Source organism: Physeter macrocephalus, chromosome 5 (genome assembly GCF_002837175.3).
Source record: "Physeter macrocephalus isolate SW-GA chromosome 5, ASM283717v5, whole genome shotgun sequence".
NCBI classification, from domain to species: Eukaryota; Metazoa; Chordata; class Mammalia; order Artiodactyla; family Physeteridae; genus Physeter; species Physeter macrocephalus.
Genome location: NC_041218.1, coordinates 73,582,610 through 73,608,483, shown reverse-complemented (window position 1 = coordinate 73,608,483; position 25,874 = coordinate 73,582,610). Strand labels below are relative to the sequence as shown.

General features: G+C 39.3%; 1 protein-coding gene and 1 pseudogene across 16 annotated transcripts in view; both read right to left on the bottom strand.

Moving 5' to 3' along the window:
• HDAC9 (histone deacetylase 9) overlaps nt 1–25,874 on the bottom strand; it is a 604,670-nt gene that overhangs the window by 359,246 nt on the left and 219,550 nt on the right. The window lies entirely within an intron of this gene.
• Nucleotides 3,062–3,979, bottom strand: LOC102993395 (BTB/POZ domain-containing protein KCTD5-like; annotated as a pseudogene).

Genomic DNA, 25,874 nt, shown 5'->3' with positions numbered 1-25,874 from the left:
GGGATTAGAATGGATATTAATTTGGACCTGGAAAAAGAGAGACTACTAGATACCTGTGAACAGAAACCCGACTGCATTTTCATACTCTCAGCGCTAAACCTAGAGCCCAGAACACAAGGGCTCACTAAATGTTGAGAATGTATATATTATATCATAGAAATATAACTGCTTCTAGTCAAAGATTAGGGGAAAAATCTGACTCTCTAATGTATTTGACTGAGCTGATAAATCTACCTAATTTTTTTCAATGTAATTTAAATTTCTTGTTTTCTTCTTCACATTGTGTCAGAAAACACTTTGGTAAACCCAAACCCATCAGCAACTCTAGGTCACTAAGATTTTCTCTAGTATTTTGTTTTTAACTCACCAGTGTATTGGAATAATCATTTTATCCAATTAGAACCATAGTTAGAACAGAGTGATTGAGATGAAGTTTTAGAGAAAGTCTACTCTCCTGGAGATGTTATTGGGTGTGTACAAGTAATTCAATATTACCTTGGGGCTTGAAGTAGGGGTGGGCCACTGGTTGATGACATTTGGCTAAAAACTGGTATAGTGCCGAACAGAACCCAAATATGGTACCTGAGAGCAGTGGTCTCCGAAGATGGGAGTACACACGCATCCAGTGAGTGCAGAAGAAAATAGCAGAGGTGCTACTCGTATTTAATTTTTAAATAAAAACACAAGAAAGCAAATTAACTGTATTAATATTTGATATATGGATAGACAGTAGCATTTACACCCAGTCCCTGCATCAAGGGTCATACAGCACAAACTCTCTGAGATATCCTAAGTTAGGGAGGAGAGTCCAGTTTCAAACCTTAATACACAGCTACAGTAATCAAACCAGTGTGCATAAGGGTAGACATATAGAATTGGAATTAAACTGAAAACCCAGAAATAAACCCTTCCAATTATGGTCAACTGATTTTCACCAAGGGTGCCAAGACAATTCAAAAGGGAAAGAACAGTCTTTCAACAAATGGAGCTGGGACAACTGCATACCCACAGGCAAATGAAATTGAACCACTTCCTCACACCAAACACAAAACTTGAACCACTTCCTCACACCAAACACAAAACTTAACTCCAAATGGATCACAGAATAAATACAAGAGCTAAAACTATAAAATTATTAGAAGAAATATATAAGTAAATCTTCTTAGATATAAGGCCCAAAACAGTGCCCCCCCAAAATACAGATCTAATCAGAAGTAAAAACTTTCATGCTTCAAAGGACACCATCAAGTAAATAGTTAATACACAAATCAGAGAGAATATCTGCAAACCATATACCTGGTCAGAGACTTGTACCCAGCATGTCTGAAGTATTCTTATGCATCAATAATAAAAAGACAATCCAATTTAAAAATGAGTAAAGTTTCTGAATAAACATTTCTCTAAAATACATCTACAAATGGCCAATAAGCACATGAAAAGATGCTCAACATCATTAGCCGTCAGGGATTTGCAAATCAAAACCACAATAAGATGCAGCTTCATACCAACTAGAATGGTTTACCATAAAAAAGATAGCTAATAACAAGTGTTGGTGAGGATGTGGAGGAATTGGAACTCTCACACACTGCTGGAAGGAAGACAAAATGATGCAGCCGATTTGAAAAACAGTTCTGCAGCCCCGTGAAAAGCTAAACTTAGAGCTACCATATGACCCAGCAATTTCAGTAATATGTATATACCTAAGAGAAATGAAAATATGTCTCACAAAAACTCATACATGAATGTTCATATCAGCACTATTCATAATAGACCAAAGTAGAAACAACCCAAATATCCATCAACTGATGAATGGAAAAATAAAATATGGTATATCTATGCAATGGAATGCTATCCAGCCATAAAAACTTTTTTTTTGTTTTGGTTTTTTCTCATTTCCAAAACCACAATCATAGTTGCTATTTTCAGGGGAAAACTTAGGTATTAAAACTGCAAGCTCATAAAATACAAATACCTAAAAAAGTATAAATATCCTCCTAGAATAAATTTTATCGAATTAACTCTTAATATCTTCAAACCTTAAAAAAGACAAGCCTATGTATTATGCCAGGGTCGTAGATCAAACAAGGGCAAAGTGGCCGGCAGCTCCCCACAGGGGACACCCCAAAGCCAACGGCAGGCCACCCTCCTCCTGGGGCTCCACCGGGGAGAAGTGGTCTGCTGGTGTTTCAATGTGTCCTATAGAAAAGCATGTTATAAAATGTTGAGGCCAAACATTTATCATACAACAGACCTTACAAAGAGGAGGACTTAAGTCCTAGGTTCTGAAGAACTTGGTTAATCAGGTTTGGGGGGATGGAAAAGAAAAAGGGGCACAAGCAGAAGTCTCCAGAAGCATTTGAAACTAGACGGGTCACAACCTCTGACCTACCTGCAGGCCGCCAGGGTGATCAGTGTGCACAGCTCCCCTGGGAAGCCAGAGGTCAAGAAGCAAAGAGCCACTCATCTGGGCCAGGTCCCCCAGACTCTTGACAGTCCCCACGACCCGGTGAGCCCTCTGTTCTCGAAGCATGCATACACAAGTTTTTCTAGGAATCCAGAAGCCAGGCCCCTGCCCCGACTTCCATCCCAGGCCAGACAGAGGCATATCGACAGGGCTACCAGCTCCCCCAGGAGCCTGTGGGTGGGAGAGACGTGGCCAAACTTCTGCCTCCCTCCCAACGATGTAACGGATCATTCGAAAACGGCGTAACACGTGCAGGCGTTTTCTAAAAAGTACAAGCACTGGGTAGTCTATGGACCCTGGGAAAGAAGGATGCAAAGGTCTCTTGCCAGGAAAATACACAACTGAGAAGCCTTGACTGTGATTCCAGGCTTGGGTCCCGGTGGAGGAGCCTGGTTCTGAAGGAGGCCTGGCCCCGGAGCAGAGGCCGGGGACTAGTGAAGGCGGAGGCCGCCTCTCTGAGGAGCGGCTCGCAGAGGCCGGGAGAAACCGCCACCTGTTCCCACCTGGGAGCCTGACCGCGGACCAGGACTCAGTCCCCGGAGCCACAGTGCTGCGGCCACTGCCTACCAGGGAGGCCCACGCTGCATGACGGACTGTTTATGTAGCACCAAGAACGTCGCCTTGAATGATCTTCGGTGATTCGGAAGCTTCAGGCCCGGCCTGCACTTGGAAAAACCGAGGGAGGGCCCGCAAGGAACGCCCACCGCCAGCAAGCCTCCTGTGCAAGGGCGCATGCGGCCTCGGACGGCTGGTCCCGTGGCTCAGCACCAACTTGAGAGGCAGAAAAGGACTCACACCTGGATCTCCAGGTAAATCGTCAAACGCAGGTCTCTTCCCATGGCCAAACTTCCTGAGAAGGTGGTTCGCTGCATCTTGGGAAAAGATAAGACTTCTTCGGCTGTCAGCCCTGTGCTTCTTACATCGTTCTTGCAAAAATCCTGCCTTTCTCGCTGGGCTCACTGTGGTGCCGGACAGCGAGTCTTGCAGCTCTTTAGAGGGCACGCAGAGGAACTCGGCCTGGTCTCCACTGCCCCAGTTGCAGGAAGAGCTGATGCAGCCCAGGTGCTCTAATTTCCCGCCCTCATACGTGGTGGGCGCCACCTGCGTGAGCGCCTCTTCAACTGAAGCCGGCGGTACGCATGCTTCACCCGCACCTGTGATGGTGTGCTGTCCCATTCTCTCTGTCCTTTACAAGTGTCACTAGTGAGGTGATGTGGTAAAATTTCGCTTCCTCCTACACTCCTTCCTCCGCGAGGTCTTTGTTAATGACCAGCTTTCGGCGTCTCAGAGGGTTTTCAGCACGGGCCCCAAACAGGTGCGCTCGCTGTGGGTTAAATAGGCACCGGTTGCATCCTTGTCCGAGTCCAGGTCGGGGTCAGCCTGCCACGAACGTTATAGGAAGGATTTCAGGTCCCAACAGTGCATCTGGCGGGTGGTGAGGAAGTAGGTGCCGCCTACGTTGGACGCGACGCGAGACGCTGGGGCGGGAAGCCGGGCGCTGCTGCGACTGCGCATCTTCCCCCCACCAGCGCCCCCAGGAGGCCTCTGGAGGCCCGGAGTGATTCTCCGTCAGGATCCCAGCAGGCCCCGCCAGAGCGCGACAGAGTACACGTTGGTGGGTGGCGGGGAGGAGGCAAAGGTGGTCAAAAGGTACAAACTTACAGTTATAAAATAAATAAGTCCTGGGAATATAATTAATATACAGCATGGGGCCTACAGTTAATAATACTGTATTGCATATTTGAAAGAAAACGTTAAGCAATGAAGCACTGGTGCATGCTACAGCATGGATGCACTCTTGAAAACATTATGCTAAATGAAAGAAGACAGTCACAGAAGACCATGTGTTGTACAATTCTATTTGCGTAAATGTCCAGAATAGACAAATTTATGGAGACAGTAGATTACTGGTTCCCTAGAGTTGAGGCGGGGGCATTGGGGAATTATTGCTAATGGGCACAGAATTTCTTTTGGGGGTGATGAAATTGTTCTAAAATTGACCGTGTTGATGGTTGTACAGCTGTGTGAATATACTAAAAGCCACTGAATTGTACACTGAAATGAGTCAACCATATGCTCTGTGAATTACATCTCAACAAAAAAGTTGTTAAAAATAACACTATTTTCGTCACAGTATAAAAGGTTACCTCATAAGATAAAATTTATTTACAGATCATGTTTATTTAATTTTTATCACACCTTTCTTAATTTCTGTTTTTGTGCGTGCTTTGTAATATATATAATATACTGATGTAGTGGTACACTTATATAATTTGTGAAAATGTATTTTATATTTCTTTGTATATCTATATAATGATTATGTGTATAAGTGCATGCTAAAATATTTTTTATTGCTTGTGATAAAAAGAATTTAGACCTATGCATAAGAGTTGAAAGGTGGAGGGCTCCTTTTTTGTTAAGTAAAAATTTGATAAGATAGAGGGTGCCTTTAACAAACATGTAAGACTTTTATTATGCCCCCTCTCCCCTAGCAATGGGCAGTATTTCTGAATTCTCGTATGCAAGAGTGGCACACAATCCAGGAGAAGGTGGATTAATAGCTGGATTAATAGTGAGGTTACTGCTCACTATTTCTCTACCAACCTTCCTTCCAGTGCCAAGTGGTGGCCCCTTGTAGCAGAGGTCAGGCTCAAGGTCGCTGACTTATTGCTCCCATGTACTCGCTGGTTATTTCCAGTGAGGTCAGGTCAGTCCCATTCCCTTCTTCTTAGGTTCTTCTCATTCCAAACAAGAGTCTTTGTCTAGCATATTTTTTCATGCCAGCAAACAATTATACAAAAAAGCACAAAGGAAGGGTACAATTTTGTATATTAAATAATATCCTCAATTTCAAATCATGAGGAATCAATAAACAATAATATGACTCACAAGGCAGTGCTGTGGGTATCCAAATACTACAAAGCTTTCAGCTAAAGCATCAGCGGCAGAACCAGGGAACTGATTTCAGGTGTAACCTGAAATGTTTATATATATGCACGGTGGGAATGTGTGTGGTGTGTAGTTAACCTGTGATTCTGGATTGAGGCTTAAAGTTTTATTCTAATACTGCTATTGACCTGCTGTGAAGCTGAACCTATTGACATCGTTCCTCAGCTGGGTAGAATGTTGGTAAAACTTACTACCTATGTACAGAGTATATAAATTGCTTCAGATTCACTTATAGATATCCTCAGATATGAGTTCCAGGAGAAAATAAATTACTAATTCAGTTGCACTATATCTGCATTTATATATGCATTATATCTATTTTCACAGATATAAATGCACTATATATGCATTTATATCTGTGAAAGGCTGGTTGCTTTAGAAATATTTAAGACCCAGCCACTTTGGAGCAATCTTGGAAAATGACCATTTTAAACCAATAGGGGTTTTACTCCACTACAGAAAACAAAAGAAACCACATTTGAATTTTGAAATTAAATAAGTAACAAGTCCATAATGAGTCATTTATTTCACAATAAAAAGTAAAGAAAACAAGTTACATTTTTGTTCTTTTATTTGCTTTTCAGCTTCTACATTTTTACAACTGCCTGTAGGAAAAAAAATGTTCAAGAGAGTCGTTTGAAATTATTTTAATTACATAACAGCCCAGAGGAAGACGAAATTGTGCAATGGCCTAGACTAGTATCCTCTGTCTGGTTGGTAGCCAGTGAACAGTACAGCATGAACAATAGAGCTCTGGTCTAGAAATAATAGCCTGAAGATAAAGAAAAGGGAGAAAGAGGTTTCTTTTGACCATGATGAATCTCTTGAGCATTTCCTTTCTTCTTCCCCTTTGATTATTAGAGTCCAGATATAAAACAGCTCATAAGGAGAGAGATGACAAGCAATATAAATCATTGCTACTTAAGACACATGAAATAGATGGATTTATGTTGGATAGGTGTTCTCAGTCTAAGATCTCTGGAATAATTCTAGTGGAAATAAACCCCTGAAATTGTGTGCAAAATTGTATGAGTATGTGAATGTGTGAATTCTCTGGAGACACAGTCATAGCTTTCATCAGAAAGGTCCTTAATTTTTTTTAAAAAAATGTTGTGAATCACAGCTCTAAGAAAAAAAATGCAGTAAGTGCCAAAATAATATCCCACTAGCTACAACTTCTGGGTGTCTCTATTAATAAGCCAGTTTTAACAATATGTTGTGAATGGATTTTTTGGAAACCCTTGGGTTCAAACATATCACTAGTTTGGTCAAGTGAGTAGGATCAGAACTCTTGCAGAATCAGGCTTTAAAGTTTTATACCCTCATCTCTCAGCCTGAGAAAGTATCTTATTGAACTCAACATTAAAGAGAATCACCATATATCACCACTCCTCTCCAGATCCAATTGCTTGTGTGCAAATTACCAAAAATGTCAAATTCCAGAATATGTGTAACGTTATGTCCATTTCACTCTTTCTCCCAAAGCATGCATGGGTCAAAGGCAAGGTATTCCAAGTCTCATGTCACTGAACTAGAGCCAATTACTGGTAGCTCCCTGCTAAAATATTTGGCTAACAAAAACAGAAGGAGAAAGAATACTGTTTAACCTGTATTCCTTTTGGTATTTTACCACATGCATCCTCTTAAAGCAGAAAGTTTTCTGCTTAAAATAGACAAGTGTTTAAGGAAGCACACCACTCAACCTGTAGCATGTAAAAAAGCATCTTAAATAGAATAAACACGTGTCACTGTAGGTTTAGAGCTGAAAATTGCTGTTTCCTCCACAACTAGGCCTTTAACAATAATCCTAGGGTAAATTTGCTAAGATGAATAAAACATAGCACACCTCCAAATTTGATGTTTAATCTTTGAACGGAATGCCTTTGTAAATATTTACTCAAACCTAAAAATAAATATCACAAAAAAGCCACCGGAATTTACAACAACTCTGTAATCATTTCTTGACTTTGGTGGAATTTAATTAATTTGTTCATTCATTCACTGTACTAAGTGTCTACTAGATGTTAGGCACTGTGTCAGATACTAGAAGAAACAATGGTGAACAAGACAGATAACAGTCACTCCCCGGTGGAGTTTACAGTCTAGTGAGGGAGACAAATAGTCATCAAAGTTCTGCACAAAGAGATATAAAAGAGCAACCAAGGTAAGGCCTGAGAAAGGGTGGTATAGAGTCCTAATTTAAGAGAATCGAGAAAAGCTTCTCCAAGGAAGGCATATTTCAGCCAAGGGATGAAGGATGAGAAGGATTTAAGTTGACAAAGAGAGGAAGAAGAATGTTCCATGTGGAGGGAACGGCATGTTCAGAGTGGCCCTGACGGTGGGGTACCTGGTAAGCACCATGGAACAGGTGCAGGTCAGCGTGGCTATTCATAATGAGAGGAGGCCGCTGAGGCTGAAGGAGGCGTTCTATCTAAAGAGGCTGAATGTTAATCCTAAGAGCAATGGCAAGTCAATGAATAGTTTTCAGCTCCCACGGATTTGGGCCTGGGGATTGGGCATTGAGTGGAGCTGGTTGATAAGAACAGCTTTGTATTTTGGAATGATCATTCCAGCAGAATAATAACCTGTATTTTATTTAGGGTAGATAACTTAATTTTCAGGCACCTTCTTTAGCAGACTAAAGTTCATAAAAAGAGCATGGGATTCAGAGTAAATGTACAAGTTTCATAATGGTGTCTCACATATATTGAACACTACGTAATGGTAGCTGTAGTTATAATGGTTTGGTCAGTTTCACCAGAGCATATCCACAATATCAGACATCATTTGGAATTAATTCTTTAACCTTGTCATGTGAAACTAATAAGTAGGGCAATGTTTGTTAATAACATTCTAATGGTATATAAGAAGGCCTTCCCGTTTGCAGCCTGAGATAACAAATGAGGACTTAAGCAGGTACGATCATCTTATTGCCTGTTGTAAGAATTTTTTGTTTCTATCAGAAATGACTATTTTCATACAATTTAAAAGCAAAATGATAACGCTTCTCAATTCCAAAAAGTTTTCCCAGTTTTCTTTTTACTCTAGATCTTCAATGATTCTATATTCCCTGAGATTGTCCCATTTGTTACACTTAACTCATTTAAAATGTTAATTGATCAGCATTTATCCATTCCTACTTCTATGAATATAGACCAATAGATTTCTTTTTAAAATTCAAAAGGGGATACAGCTATAAGTATCAGCAAAAAGCCTTAAAATGCCTACAAAGAACAAATGGATAATACAATATTAGACAATGCTTAACAATTTAGTTTAAAATCTTGTCTGGTAATTTGGCTTTAGTATAATGGAATCAATTCTAAATAGAATGAGCAGAGACAAAGTACATTCGCTAATATAAATTCCTGGCTTACATGAATAAACTCTTCAATTTAAAAGTTATTTTATCTCTCTGAAAAATTTAAATAATGTTATGATTATTCACATTTTTGCATATACTATACATTCAGAATATTAAAAATTGCTATTGAAAAATTATATTTATAATACAAACCTGAAAATATGCAATAAATATGAATGAGATGTTAAAAGCAGTTATATTCAATTATCACCAAAGTTATTATATTTGATTTATGTCAATGAACCTGCAATACCCAGTGTTTACCAGTGTTATTTTTCATCTGTTTGATTCTTTACTTTTTGGCTTGATTCTTCAGCCATAAAGTAAATAATAATAATATTTGTTCACAAGGCTAAAAGAGTTCTTATCACTATTAGATGGTAAATTTGTTATTAGTTATACCCAAGAGAGATTTAAAATCATGCTTTTAGTAAATAGTAGTTATTTTTAAATTGACAAAAAAAGAGGCATTATTGTAAATTTGCAGAATTGGTAAATATGGCATTCTACAATAGCTCCATGGACTGCTATTAGCCTGTCCTACAATGATTCCACCTGCCATAGTCCAGTCCTTCTCTAGAACATGGGGTTTGAAGTAAGGTTGTTGGAGGAGGTTGCAACAGATGAGTGAGGAGAAGAAAACTGAAAGTGTCTGGTTAATGAAAAACCTTGTTAACCATTTTTAGGAATTTTAACTTCATTCTGAAGACAATGAGCACTCATCGGTACGTTTTAATCAGTGGAAGAACATGATTATATTTGCACGTAAGGAGGACTTAGGGGATTCAAAGACTGGCCGTTGGCAGAGCTGATGAGCCATGACCAGTGGGTCAATGGGTAAACCACATAGCCTTCACCTGCCCATTGTTCCCTGTATCCCATGGACCTTTGCACCGGTTGATATGAATTTGCTTTGTGTTTGTTTGGTGAAGGAAAAAGGAGGAATTCTGGTGAGATCTGAGAGAAGAGATGGGAAAAGATGAGGAATGGAGAAGGGCAAACCGGTCTGCTCTTTGGCCCTCGTGAGTGGTTATTTGAGCTCCAGGAGGCCAGGCTTTCAGGTAGAGATTGAATGAGCTGTTTCCCTGTGAGATTTAGGTCACAAAGGCTGTTCTTTTGTGCCTCCTGCGGCAAAATGGGGCATAGAATTTGAAGGAGGCCACTGTCCTCATTTCTGGCTGAAGATAAAATTGAGGGGCTAAAGGCAATGAAGAGCCATTTGGCACTCTGAGGACTGTAAGGCTTTGAGGACCTGGGAGGCAGCAACCAAAGTGTAGGTGGTGGGTGTAGACATGACAGATCATGGCAGGTGCTGGTGGTTCTCAAGTGAGCAAAGACTCATTCCTGAACACATGTGAGACTCCCTCAAGGAAAACCCAGAAGTACTTGAGACGCAGTGAGTCAGGCTCTCTTTCCAGAATGACGGTGCTAGGGACTCTCATGATAGCAGAAGGTGGGTACTTGATGCTAATGTGACCTAATTTGTAACCGCTGGCCAGACTCATGGGTTACAGATGAACCCAAGGAGTCAGACTACCAGAGATAGGCATAAGCTTTTTAAACGTGGTCAGAGCCAGGATTGCAGCAGTGGGTTGAAGAGAGGAAAATGGACCCATGAAATGTTTAGAAGACAGAATCCACAAAAATTGATGACTTGGGAAGATGATTACGTGAGGGAGATAGGGAGCAATGATGAAGAGCATGGGCTCTGAAATCAGACTGCTTTGGGTTTATCACTCACCAGATGTACAATGTTAGGTAAATTACTTAGCTTTTTGAAACCTCAATTGTCCCATTTTTTCAATTTGTAGATTTTGAATGATAATAGTATGTACCTCTTAGAGATTTTTGTCACAGTTAAATGAGATGATCCACTAAAAATATTTAGCACAGTGCTTGGCACATTCTGGGTACTCAGAACATATTACCAATTATTACTATACCTGCAGAGAGTAATCGAATTACAAGTAAATAAAATTGTTAACATTAGAAAGTCCAATTTGTATACCAGTTTGAAATGTATGTTATTTACAAGCATTAATTTTAAACTCATATGTATTTATGTGAATAAATAAACACATGTACATAATAAATATGTATAACTGGCTAACTTTACCACTGAATAGTTAAGCAATAAAATGTGCTACATGGACTTTTCTCTCTATTCTGTGTGCTCTGTGTTGCTAATTAAACTCAGTGGTTTTGTTAGAGGTATGCCTTATAATTTTTCACTTTTCTTAGCTCATCAGAGAGCATTTGACATACTTCCAACTCCTAAGTATGAAGCTAGTCATCTATTAGATGGACAGATGTATTTAGATGCTATCTCTAATATGCTGACTACTGATAGGCTAATATTCTGAATATTTAAAATCTTTTAGGCTTTGATTATACATTAAGTGTTTCCTCCCAGAATATGTATATGTATATATGTATGTGTGTATGCATATGCATGTTTATATGTGTGTGTTTGTATACATTTGTGCATGTGCCTGTGTGTATAGGCATGTGAAAATAGCAGTTTGGAAGTGAGATTATAAACTTGCATTCAAGATTTCAAATAATCAAATAGATATAAAAGTAATATAAGAGGAAACATTAACAAATTGTGATCACAAATATTCAAAATCCTTTATCCCTGATCTCAGGAGACATATCTGTGTCTAGGAGGGCCCTGGCAGAACCCCAACATAAGTCTTGGGATGTGGTAGGGAACAGAGTCACAGGACAAGGAAGAGTCCTATTATTTGTACACTAATCTTTTAAACTCCCCCATTTGCTTCTAAACCTGTGAGGGAGAGGAGTCCATCTGTTTCGTTCTCTGTTAGATTCTCGAATCACATATTGTAGTGCTCAAGAAATATACACTGAATTAAACTATAGTATTTGGAATTTCTAAAACCGAGGTATAGTTTAAACTTGGATCTAGTTCTTTAAAGAAAACTTGTTAAATCGATCTAATTTAACCCATTTTACCAGTGAGATAATTGTTTTCTAATGTGAGCGTGACTTGTTCAAGATATAGAGCAATTAAGTGTATGGAACTGAAACAAGATCCAGTGTTCTTTTTGCTTGGTGTGCAGTCTGTTTGAACATCTATGCTATTTTCTTAATAATATTTCAAATTATATGCATACGTGTGTGTGTGTGTCTGCGTCTGTGTGTGTCTGTGTGTAAAGAAATTGACAGAGGGAGAGAGAGAGAGACAGAGAGGGAGGGAGACAGTATTTTAATCTACATGAAAGTTTTGTTTGATTGTATAAGCGTTTCTGCATTTTACGTATGACCAGAAGTTGTGTTTTCACTGTCCAGTGAGCATCCTAGCAGGGAGAGTCCATGGAGACACCAGCTGACCTCCACTCTCACCTCCACGTAGTAATCCTTCATCCCTAGAATCTTACCTCCCAATACCCCATTCTTAGCCCAACCTCCCATTATTCAATTTCTCTCCTCCCTGTCTCCCCCTCCTCCCGTTTGTAGGCTTCATGGAGGCCTCCATTCCCTTCAGCTCTCTTCTGGCTTGATTTCCGTCTCTTTATTTCCAGCGTAAATTCCATTGTTTATCACGCCAAGCACTCAAAATAATGGTGTTTCTGCAGGGCCTCCCCCTAAATCTACAACCTTCTGATCAGTCTCACTATTTACTTTCTTAATTTTTAGATTAATGTTACAGAGTGCTGCTAGAGAAAGCCACATGGTTACAAAAGTAGGTGCCCTTCGTTCAAAACTCAGTTTTCGGCCTCAGCTGGTCTTTCAAGTTAGCTGGACAATCTGTCTGTGTGTCCCAAGTCCCCTGCCTCCCTCTTTCCCCTTAGCAGCCCTTCCAAATCCCCATCATTCTCCATAAACCCTTGACCCCACTCAGCAAATGACCTCACCTTCTACTTCACAAAGGAAATAGAGGCCATCAGACAGCAACTCCCTCAACTTCCTGCCCCTTCCTCTACATTCTTATCAGCACCCACATCCATCCTTACCTCTCTTCCTCATTTTTCAGTTGAAGTGATGTCTCTCCTCTTAGCCAAGACTAATCCCACCACCTGTGATCTGGATTCCATCCCCTCCCGCTCCCTCAGGGACGGGCTCCATCAATCATCCATGCTCCTGTATCTACAGCCTCTCAAGGTGCACGGGCTCTCTCCTCTCCCCTCAACAGACAAAAATGCTCTCATTGCTTCCAACTCAAACACAGACACACAGACACACACACACACACACACACTCCTTAACCCTCCCTGTATTCTCTTCAAGTTACTGCAAAACTTTCTCTTCTTTTTCAGCCAAGCTTCTTAAAACATATCTTCCCTCTGATTTTAAAGGTCATACACACTCATTTTAGAATATTCAGAGAATAAAGATTTTCAAAGAAAATAAAGAAAATTACCCATAATATACACCACCCAGGGATGACAACTAATATTGTTAGTTGTCAATATATTGCTAATATTGTGGTTTTGTTTCTTTTGTTTTATTTCTCACTACCCGTAAAAAAAAATGGGCATCATACTGCACAAAGGTTCACATCTTGTTTTTTTTTGTCACACTTGTGACCATTTTTCCATAGTCTTAAACACTCACAAACATGTCTTAGTGGTTGTATATTATTGCATTTTATTTGTAACCATTTAAATGCCTTCTTTATTAGACTTAGATTGTTTTCAATTTTTCTTTTCTATAAATAATCATAAACATGCTTCCTGAAGACAAATCCATACTTTTTCTCTCCTCCCATTCACGTCTCTGCCTAAGACAATCCATCTTCTACCTCCTTCCCTTGAGATTTCTCTCATTAAAGTTACCCATGACTCTTTACCAATGTTAAAGAGATTTTCTGGTTTATCTCACTCAGCCTCTCTGAGGCACTTGACATTGTTAGCGATGAGTCCCTTCTCGAAACCGTCTTCTGTCTGGCTTCTATTTTCCTTGGAAAGAAACCATCTTCCTGCTTTCCGCCCTTCTAGTTCCTCACCATCACCCCCTTTGCACATTCTTCTTCCTGGCCTTGCCTGTGAAGGTTTGCTTCCCTGGAGCTCCATCCCTACCTCTTGGCTCTATCTCTATACTTTCTTCCTGGGGGTAACCAATGCCTCATCCTTCATTCTCATATGCTGCTGGTTTCAAACCTGCACATCCAACCTTTGCTTATCTCCTCTAGGGAGACTTTTCGCCCTCTCAGTCATGCACTCTGAATTATTTCCCTTTTCTAAGCTCTTATGGCACCCCATACCTAACTGTATCATGGCATGTATTGCTTTTAATTTAAACTGTTGGTGACTTGCCCTCCTCTTTTCTGGGTTTCTCAACCTCAGCACTATTGACATTCGGGGCCAGATAATTCTCTGTTGTGGGCCTCTGTCCTGTGTATTGCAGGATGTTTGGCAGCATCCTTCACCTCTACCAGCTAGATGTCAGTAGCAACCTCCCCGCTGTTGTGAGGATGCAAAATGTCTGAAGACATTGTCAAGGTACCCTGGATACAAAATCTCCCCCAGGTTGAGAACCATTGTGCTAGACTGTGAGTTTTGCAAGTGTAGGACCTGTGTATTCATCACTTTTTGCCATCGCCCAGCCCAGTGTCCAGCATGTAAATGATTCAATTTTTATTCACCCACCAAGCAGATATCATATTATTAACAAGTTTCCTTAATCCATGGTGGATATTAAAAATTGGCAAGGTCCTTAACCTCAAGGAGCTTACAATTTTGGAGGAAAGAAATGAGTCTAACATGCAGTCAGCACGCATATGGAAACTTAACTATACAAATGCAATGTTTAGGTTTTCTGCAGCAATTTGGAAATTTATTACAGTTCAGGGAGAGGAAAGCAAAAAAGGAAAACTTTCAGGACAGCTAGACCTTTTACCATGTGTGAACAAAAGACCTGGTTGGCATGGAGGCAAGAGGGACAGGATGTTTTCCAATCATATGGGAAAGACTGGGGAAAGGTTTCAAACAGATGGATTAGGGTCTAGGTCTTCAAGGACACAAGACTGCCCAGACATCAATGAGATTATTCCTTTCAACTACAGGATTCATTTAGCTACTAAGTGTAGGTTCATGTTTTGCTCCAGTGAAATACATTATAATGCCTAGCGGTATAAAATGCTTTAAATTAATTCAATTCAATTAATAAGCGTGGATATATAAGTTCAGTTAATCATTGGAATACAAGATGCAGACCTATTTAGATAAGCAGATGTGAGCAAATGAGAGGAGTCGTACTCCACACACTCCAGTTGTTCTCAATGGGGGAGTGAATTTTGCAACCCAAAGAACATTTAACAATGCGTAGAAATATTTTTGGTTGTCCCAGCTGGTGAGGCGATAGGGAAGAGGTGCTACTGGCATCTAGTAGGGAGAAGTGAGAGATGCTGCTAAATACTATAATGTGCAGGAGAGTCCACCACAAGAAAGAATTACTGGGCTGAAATTTTGGAATGTCAGTAGTGCCTAGGTTGGGAAACCCTGTTCTACCCCATGCTTATGGACCCACAACACCAATTAGCATGTTAAAGGACCTGGACTCCTGTAGTTAAATAAATAAATAGATATGTAGGTAGATAGATAGATAGTAAATATTGATTTAATGTCTTTAAACACAGGATCTCACCAGGTTATACTATCACGAAACCTGACAATATATTAGATGTATTGGGTAAGATATATTGAGTAAAATAAAAATACATTATTTAAAATAATTTTACCTGCTTTTTATTTTTTAATGTGACTACTAGAAAATATAAAATCACACATGTGGCTTCCATTACATTTCTATTGGATAGCACAGATCTGTCCATTTCTTCATAGTAATTAAAAAGTATTCCAATAAGAACCAGCTGTATAAAAAAAATAAATTAAATTCTAAAAATCCCCCCCCGAATTTTGTCTATAAAATGTTGAAAGCCTTTTAACCAATGGAAATTGATCTTTTGCTCCTCTTTATCCCTCTATCTCAATTTATTATACTGTAGTGTAGTAATTAACTGCTAGTCATAGGTAGGCTATATAGACTGTTAAAAAATTATTATCTAATCTGTGTATATGCAAGAGAATACCCCTCCTACTGCTGAGATATATAAAGTCAGGTTTAGAGTGTTTCATCAGCTATTGAAATCACTGATGTGTTTAGATTTCAGGCAAACTCTTGACTTTCTACTTGTTCCAAATTCTATTTTTGTCTTATTTTTGAAGTACCTAAAAGGAATAGAAAATCATGGTTGAAGCAGAGGAGAATGTCATTTGTGAATATCCAATTGCCACCCAAGGATGTGGCTGTCATTGAGAATGTGTCAACCATTCAAGGAGAATCTGGACCTACAAATGCAGTTAAGTAGTTGGAATCCCTTCTTAAAATTTTGGACGAAAAAATGGATTGCCATAAGGCTTTATGTAGTACATGGAAAAATGCTAACTCTTTAAAGTCACAAAAGGTAAGGAGACCCCACAATATTCCTAGTATTTTTAAACAAGGAAAGTCCCAAATCTTCCAAAGTCAACAAGTCATGGAGGAAGAAGAGGATGAGCAAAAGTAGGGGCAGCTTAAGAGCTTTGCCTTTGCGCCTCTAAGACTCCCATTTTTCCGTGTGTGGCAAGTTAGATCTTGCTAAGGCTGTGCTTGCAGGCAGGCCAGGAAGAGCTTGCAGGTGCCACTGGGTCCTAATGACAGCAAGGACACTCCTGGGCTCTCGAGAGGATGTGACAGATGCTACATGCATGGAAGCAGGGTATGCTTCTTGTTTTAAAGGGCTGTTTTTGATATTGTTTCTCTCCGGCTGCCCTCCTGCCCCAGCCCAGGAGTGGCAGGGTTGCCACATTAGTCAAGGCAGGACAAGGTCAGGGTGTGGTCGGGGTATATGTAAAGGAAGTGGCTAAAATTAGTAATGGACTGAATGTGTGCCTGTGTTGTGGAGAAAAGGGAAACAGTGGAGGAGCAACTCCAGATCACATCTGGATTGTTCTGTCTGGCGGAAGAAGTAGGAATATAACTGCCAGAGGGGAGGGAGAGGTCTGGGGGGGAGGGTCGATGTCACAGTCTTCCCGCCTTTTGTGTTCAGACCTGTCTGCTAATCTCATTGCAATGTTTTCTCTCCAACGCTTACACTCTGGAATCCTTTGTAAATATGCTACAGTATTTTATGCCTTAGCTCATTAGGTCTTGAAAAATTGGATGATAGTAAAAAGATGGAACTGCGAACATACCAGTGTGTGCCTCTGTGTAGAAAGGTGGGCAAGAACTTCAGACAAAGCAATGCCAACATAGATTTGTTCTACCATGTCTTTATCTTCTTAAAGATCTCTTATTAATTTGCACAGTTGGACATCTAACAATGGCCTTTTACCCTCACTGTAACTTTTGATGTATTTTATTTAATTTCAAAATTAATTATTTGTGCATCCTGATATATGAATATCTATTACAATGTGATGAAAACAGGAAGTCAGGGATATAATTACATACAGCTTACAAAATATCAAAATACCTTACAAATATCACAATTTGTTGGTGTCCTCTGAGCTTCTGTTCAGAAACAAAACATCTAAAGTATTGTTTTATAGTGAATGAACATTAGAAAATCAGAATTGTGGGTTTTTAACTAAGAAAAAATATATAATATAGTCAGAGTATCTGGTTTTCTTTCATTCAATTTAGAGAGTTTTAAGGAAAAAACAGAATGAAAAAGGTTTTGAAGAAGAGGTCATTGAAACAGATGTTATCTACTGTAAAATAATATTTTCTTGAATTCTTAAAGCATTTGTGATTCAAATGGAATAAGTGTAGGATTCAGACAGTATGTATATATTTCAAAATATGTAATTGTCATGCAAATGGAATAAGTGCAGTATTCAAATGGGAGGTAAGGATTTCAAAAGATGTAACTTTACTCTTGTAGCAGGCAGTGCCTATCTTACAAATGGATGTTTACAGTTAGGCAACAGCTTACTAAATGTTAGGACAAAACCACAGTTTTTGTTGCAAAGAGTAAAATGTGGGCAGAGATTTTTGATAAATGTCAGAGTGAAATGTTAATTCTAATTGTTCCATCGAGTTGTCCTTGATTTGTGACAGGTTTGTTACTATGCAGATTTCCGAGCTGCCACCGCCCATGTGGGGATTTCACCTTGTGAAGTAACCCAGATACACACTCTTCTCCATCTCACCTCTTTATTCCTAATTAGCTTGTCCCTGGGTTCTCTCAGGGTAGCATTATGGTTGTCCTGAAGTGTTTTTGATTCCGACGCACTGACAAATTAAGCCAGCTAATGTTTAGCGAAAACACAAATTTAAGTCACAGAAACGGTAAGGCCTTTAGGCGGCATCCCAGACTGTCGCCGGCTCTTATCCTGTTCACCCCGTCCATTTTCTGGAGGTGCTGCAAGCACTGCTGTATCCATAAACTCCCTTAAGGCTTTTGCTGATGTGTTTTAAGTTCTCGTTATAGCCCCAGAGTGCCTTTTCCTTGAAGTAATAATAGCACTAGGGGCAGGCAGAGCAAGCTGGTTATCAGTATGCAACAAAATTTAGCAGTCTCTGAAAAAGCAGACACAGGAAAATTGGAAGGAGGAGGAAACAGCCATGGCAAGATGGGTCTGGCACTGGCGCCAACAGCCCGTCCCCTTGACTCAGGCCAGGAACGTTCAGACTCACCCAGAGTCACCCTCCCGGTCTCCTTCTTTGCTCCCAAAAAGCCTGACGTGCAACTTATCAGGAAGTTTTCAACTGCTTTCAGTAGAAGAAGTCAATAAATAGTAAAAAGAAAGAGTGAAAAAAGGAGGAGGAAAGGCAACTAACACTGAAAATTTCTACAAACCCTTTGAGTTGCCGCCTATTTAACTCCACATCAGCCCTGTGGAAACACAGAAAATTAGAGGATTTTGCTCAAGGTTACAACAGTAATTAACAGAGCCAGAATTTTAACCCAAGTCTGTCTCCAGTACACATGCTCCTCCTCTCCAGATGGGTGTAGGGAAGTCGTATTGACAGGATATCACAGATCTGTGGGAATCTAGAATGTGTCCGGACATCTAATGGATGTTCCCTATTGATTTCATATATGAACTAGGCATGTTATTGAGAGATGCCTTTATCTACAAATTACCCAGGGTTCTGTCTTCCCAAGATGAGAAGACTCTTTGTAATTGACTCTAATAAGGGAAAAATTACAACTTTGAAACAGCTTAGCATTTTCCGTTAGGAAAAACATATATATATATATATATATATATATATATATATAAAATATATTTAAGAGCTGCTAATAAAATCATTTATCCTTAAGAAACTGCCTTCATCTAAAACTCCATGTAATCAGCGGAGTCTCATAGTAGTAGTGTACAGTAAATCGTATTTTTTTAAACACATGGCATAACAGGGTAATTTCTGTTTATATAAGAGATTTAAAAATGTCTTTCTGCTATGCCAGATCACAGTTGTGTTAAAACACATGCATTCATTATTCTCCTACGAAGCTCAAATGACTAGAATGACAGGGCAAAGCTGGGAGAAAGTCTAATTCTCTCACAGGGCTGGGAGTTTTGCTTTGTTTTGTTTTGTTTTGTTTTTGCTTGAAGAGAAAAAAAACACTATGCCATGTTTCGTTTCAAAAACAAGTTTCTATATATTCAGGTGTATTGACCCTCCTGTGAATTTTGCAGAAACATAAATGAAACAATTATTAAAAATTTAAAATTAGGTCCTGTATTTGTCTAATTGAAATGGATTTCAGAAATTAAGGAGACAGTGCTGGTATAACGTAGCAATAAGGGCCCCAGTGAATCACCCTTTCTATATACATGCCGTGAAATAGCTCCCTCCCATGGTGACTCTGAGCGTGGCCATGCGATGCGCTCTGACCAATGAGATAATACAAAGCAAGTGTGATAGAAGCACACACTTGTAAAGTGCTTGCCCACTGGGGCATGCCGCTTCTGGGTGCTGAGAACCCTTATGCCACACTGTATGAGCAGGCCAGGGCCAGCCCCCCAGAAGATAAGAGGCCATGAGGAGAGAGACCCCAGAATTCCCAGCCATGGCTGTTTACCCAGAGGGACAGAGAAGGAGGCCATCCTAGACCACTCCACCCTAGCTGAGCTGGCTTAGAACAGAAGAACCACCAGCTCAGCAGATTTATGAGAAATAATACATGTTAACCGTTTTAAGGCACTGTGTTTTAAGCTAGTTTGTTACAGAGCAAAATGTAACCAACTCAATAGTGTTCCGCCAAAAATGTAAATATAAATCCAACTAAGGCTTAGAGCGCTTGAAAACTGTTCCTACCTCACAGAGCTAAGAAACAACCTCACTTGTCATCTTGATAAATACATTAGCTATCTCAGTTAATTTCAGGAAACTAAATTCTAGAAAGACAATCCCACGGTCACCAATCTTTATGCCAAAGGCTACAGGGGATGCGGAGAGGTTTCAGAGAGTGTCAAGTTAAGATAGTAAGGACAAGGCAGTTCATTCATAAGACTCCGTGTGTTTCACATAAATTCAAAGACTTCAAAAATACTCTCTCTCTCTGTTTCTCTCTGTCTTCTGTCTGTCATCTGTCTCTCTCTCTCTAACATACACACATGGCTGAGCAAGTAAAGGAAACACCCAAATTCCCTAATTGCTCTAAGACCTCAAAACGTTCAGAATTGGTACTTCTTCATAAAGGAGACACTTTCTCTTCTTCTTGTAGCTTCCAATGCCAGGAGAAGCTTGCCTGTTACTCTATCACCATCATCTGTGAGACTTATTTTTTTAAATAGGTATTCTGGCTATTCCAGAAAAACACGGTTTTAAAGAACATTTAGTAACGTGAAACAATGCTAAATAAAGTGGATACAGAAAACAATCCATTTTATAAGATTGTACATTTAATATGAATTCACTTTTGTAAGGATTCTATGTATTTTATACATAAAATAAGAAAAAATAAAGACTTTAAAGAAAACACAACCAAACAGTAAAGGACTTCATGGAATTATAGGAGGTTTTTTTTTTTTCTAGTTTTAATCCTCAGTAATATTAATATATATATAATATAAAATAAATTAGCATAAACTGGAAATCAATGGGGAGACTATCTATAAAATGATATTCTAAGAACCATTTAGGGAAACAAATCAAGAAATTTAGATAAAATTATAGATCGTGGACATTCCCAGGGGTGAGCGGATGTTCCTTACAGTAGTAAAAGCATGTACAGATTTTGTATAAATAAATAGACTGTTAGATGAAATTGCATGCCATACAAGTACTTCTAAATTTGTAATCAGTACTTTGTAATCATGTTCTTCTACACTGATTGTTTTAAATACGCATTTCTTACTTGTGTTAAGAATCCCTCATTGGTGACTTCCCTGGCAGTCCAGTAGTTAAGACTCCGTGCTTCCAATGCAGGGGGCACGGGTTTGATCTCTGGTTGGGGAACTAAGACCCCCACATGCCACGTGATGCAGCCAAAAATTTTTTTTTGAAATTTAAAAAATAAACAAGAAGCTCTCATTAAAAAAGAAAAAAAACCTAACAACAAAAAAATCCCTCATTGGAAACATATCAAATTGCTTCACAGCTCTTACTAGTATTCGGTATTATTTCTGTCCCCCCGCACCCCATTTCTCTCTCTTTTAAGATTCTCATGCACAGAGAAGGTAAGAAATTATTTGGGGACAACTTAATTACTGGAACGTTTGGAAATGTTATCCGTGTCCCAGACTTCAGTGTAAGCCGGTAGTCTAGAAATACATTCATGAAGTCCCCCACTACCGACTACACAGAAGACTTCAAACATAATGGTGTTGAGGAATTCAGTTTTAAAAGAAGGCATGAATCAGAATTCCTGCTCTCAGTGGTTGCCCCACTTGACAGAGTTACAGGACAGAATCTGCAGATTTGCGATTCCTCGATTACTGCAGTACCACACATGTGTGTGCGCTGTTTAGATCCTGTAGGGTAACATATTCTGAAGATGAATTCATGTGCGCCATCCAAAAGTAATCTTCCCCAGACGTGCAAATGGGGAGTTTACTTTTTTCCCAACAGATAGGATGACTCTATGAAACTTGTTGCTAATCCTTTCAGCCTTCCTACCTGACAGAGTGGACCCTTCCTTGCTGAAATATTTTGCAAATGAAATGTGACTTGGATTTTTAACAGCTAATGTGATGCAAGAAGAGTGAATATTGTAACACAAACCCAGAGAAATCAGAGTTGCCTCCTCCCTGAATATCCACCTATTACTGACCACTGTGACCTTTCTGGGAAAAGTCACTTCCATTGGACAGGGCAGTGGCCGCAAGGCAGCAAAACACCACTCGGAGTAATTCTTTACAGATGCTAGGAACCGGAAGTTTCAAGGGGAAAAATGAAAGCCATTCACTCTTCCAATGACATAGGCCTTTGATACCACGAAGCCGTTTGGGCTGAGAGCTGCAAGGTCAGGAAGGCACGTAAAGATTGGTGATTAGAGAAATACTATATCGGCAAAGTGTGGCAAGCTATTAAAAGAACCTATAGCTTTTATGATTGTGTCGCTGAAGCTCCCCAGGGCTATTTGTATTAGATATTGAGTTAAGCATAACTTATTTAGTCCCAGCATTCCAGAAAACATTTTGATGTCAGCTACTGCAGGAAAGTAAACACAAAGCGAAGGAGGAAACAGAGCTGATCTCGAACAGATAAAAATGGCGTAATTTAATTTTCTGAACCCGGGCATTTTAGAGCATTAAGAATGAGGAATTTTAGACGGTCCTTTCAACTTGCAAAATAAAGTTTATTTAGGCATTCACTGGAGAGGAAGAGGGGGAGCACAGGGCTTACATTATCAACTTGCTGAGCATATATTAACTTCTGATCGAAACATACTTTTGATGTATTTAGTGAAAGGTTCCCAGGGCTGTAATCTGTATTTATGATAATGGATGAGTTTCTCTCCCGCTTCAATGATTTAATAATCACATAATTTTTGTTTGTGAATCTTTTCCTAGTGGCTCTAATTTTAGCATTATTCCTGATATCATTGGTTCACGAGGTGTTTAGGGTTCACCAGACATTTCCACGCCTACCGTTAAAATTCTTTTTTTTAAGACAAGGCTTTAACACTGGCCACACTCGCCATGTGCTATCCACTCATAAAATGAAAATGTTGGCAGTGATGAGCATAGCAAAACCAAATCTGTTTACTTCCATTTTGAACCAGAGAAAGGAATGCTTGAACTCGAACCTTGGCTCATGCTAAGATCCCTGAGAGGAATTTCCTCACAGGTCCTATGAAGACTGAGCAAAACTGGTGACTCAGGGGACAGATAATAGACATCTGAACACATTAGGAATATCAGCGTCTAAAAGATTAGCCACTTTAAACAGTCTTACTGTAGGTGGCACTGCAGTTGAAAGGAGTTGGAGGGGGACAATATTTTTACCGAACACTTTAGATGTGACTCAAAGAAAGAAATATTTCCCATTTTTGCAAAACAATGAGGTAATGAGAGAGAGAAAGAGAGAGAAAGAGAAACATGAAAAAAATGTTAACAGTGCTTGCCTCTGGCTAGTGGGAGTATAGGTGATTTTTCACCAGTTTTTATACTTGTCTGTTTTTGCCAATTTTTCTGCAAAGATTATGTGCTCCTTCTGAATAAAAACTAAAAGAGGAGGAAAATACACAAACGAGTAGGAAAGCACATAGGCCTTTTGAATGTAAAAGGCGTGCCAATGATCCCATCTCTTATAGGCTAGGCCTTGCCATGATGAACAACTGCCTTGACATACTTGACAAAATCTCAGAGAAGCTGCTCCAGGACTTACTGGCTGCTGAAGAGAAACTGCCAGACCGTTTCGAGAAGGATATTATTCCAAGTTCAGTATTTGGGATTTGAATGAAAGCATACCTCAGGCAGTCTTTTACTCTTAGTCCAACTCTAAGACCTTGCGTTTGTGTCTTCATTAGCAAAAGAACTCTCTTGATTTCTGTTATTTCTCCTCGCAAAGTTGTTTTTGTTTGTTTGTGGGAAGAATGATAACTCCGTCAATATTTTGTAGTCATATCTCTTGCCCAAGGCTGATGATGTTCGATGAGCATGTGAGATTGTTACTGCCCCATCCGTTTACTTTGATCACTGCCCATGCCAAATGGTTGTTAACTATTGTGAACACCACCTGAAATTGTACAGCCCTGTAATTCCTCATTCAGGTAGTAATAAGAATGACCTCCGGTTAATCATCATAGTGGTTATATAACTATAAGATAACCACATAATATATACTATGTTCTATTCTACTATGTAATAATTACAACACATAATTATAATATAGTTATATAAATATGCAACTATAATACAGTTTTATATTTTGTGGTGCTTTAAGATAATTTAATCATAATTTCACAGCCAATCTAGTTCAGTGATTAGTTTGAAATAAGAGTCTGTTTGGTTGAAAGAAGTTATCATTTTGGAATACTGTGTAAACATATCCAGGGAATGATCACTACCTGGTTGAAAAGACAAAAAAGATATTAAAAGCAAAAGCATTCTATCACATTTTAACTATGTATTTCTTAAAGTAGTATAGTGTTGGTAGAAAAGATATTAAAGATTCTAACTTTCAAAAGTAAAGTAACAGTTTGAGTGCATTCAGCAAAATAGTTGTCTGTGAAATATTCAGAGGAACATTTTACCACCTAGGTACAATATATGTGAAATACTAGCAAGAAAATAAATACAAATGCGAGAGAAAACTGAGACATTATTCTTTAGATAAGTGATTTTTCTCAAGAAAAGGAACAATTCTTAAGGTTGTGCTTTTCTTTTCTTTCTTTCCTTTTTTTTTTTTTTTTTTTTGTGGTCGTTAAAGTTCAGGTGGGGATAAGCTTCTGTTACACAGTCATAAACCACCCATTCATTCCAAATTCAGAACACTAAAGAACACGGACCTGACATCAAGGTAAAAATAAATCTTGTATCTCTAATGTTGGCAACATTTTGAAAACACCAGAGAGATTATTGAGCAAACTATTCATTCTTTCACCATTGCTCTCGAAGTCCCATTCTGGTTATTGAAAGTGTCACTAGGCTGTGTAACAGGCTCTTTCTGTGTATCTCGAGGGAAACATACACTCAAAATCAATCTGCTAAAACGTCGAATAAACACGGACTGAGTCAGGTAAACACAATCCTCATCTATTGTCAGCATTTTTACGTTGATGTTATTTGGTAAATGGCATGGCAGAAAAGATAGGGAAACACAAAGCTCCCCCATGATTCCAATATTTCCTCCGTGTACCTTATCTCATGTTCCTTCCCCAAAGAGTCCCTGTACAGGCATAACATGATTCATTTCTAATTAGGGTGGTAGCCCAAGGTACATCTGTGGGTATAATTGCTAATGGCGCTATCATTTTTGCCCTCTCACCCTAAGAACTCCTGTTCAAGTGCAAAACTCAATTTCCTCCAGTCACCTTGGTTCAAGAGACCCAGTCCCATGTCACTAAAGTGCGTGACTTCTTTTGTTTAGAATAATGCTTATGCCTCACTTATGTCCTTGCTAATTCCATACAGCAATCTTCAAACTAAATACGATTTGACTTTCTTAGATAAAACATCAAGAAAGCTTTGGGTTAAAAAAACAAAAAGAAACAAAAGCTCACCCCCATGCCTACGTAAATTAGTGAAAACAAGGAGTAGAACGGAGAAAATATTGAGCACATTTTATTAATACTTTTAAATAGCAAAGAAACTCTTCCAAGGATATGGCCTCTTTGAAGATAAAGTTCCATTTGCATAAACTGGATGGGCCTCTTTAATGCAGTTTTCATTATCTTGACTCCAAAGTGACTGATGTCAAGATCAAGGGAGTCATCAGGGCAGATACACTCCAGGACACCAGGGAGAAATAAATCAGCCCATCATCTCCACCCAGGAGAGTACCTCTCCACCAAGGGGCTTTTCCAATCTCCTTTCTGAAGCAGGAGGCCAAGTTCCATTATTGTGAGGACTGACCCTCATCCCTTAGAAGTCTCTCATTCCTTACGTTAATTGGGGTCCCCTGCATCGGTTATCTAATAGGCTAATGAAGTTTGGAGATAAACCAGTTCTTGACCACTTCTTGCCCTCTGAA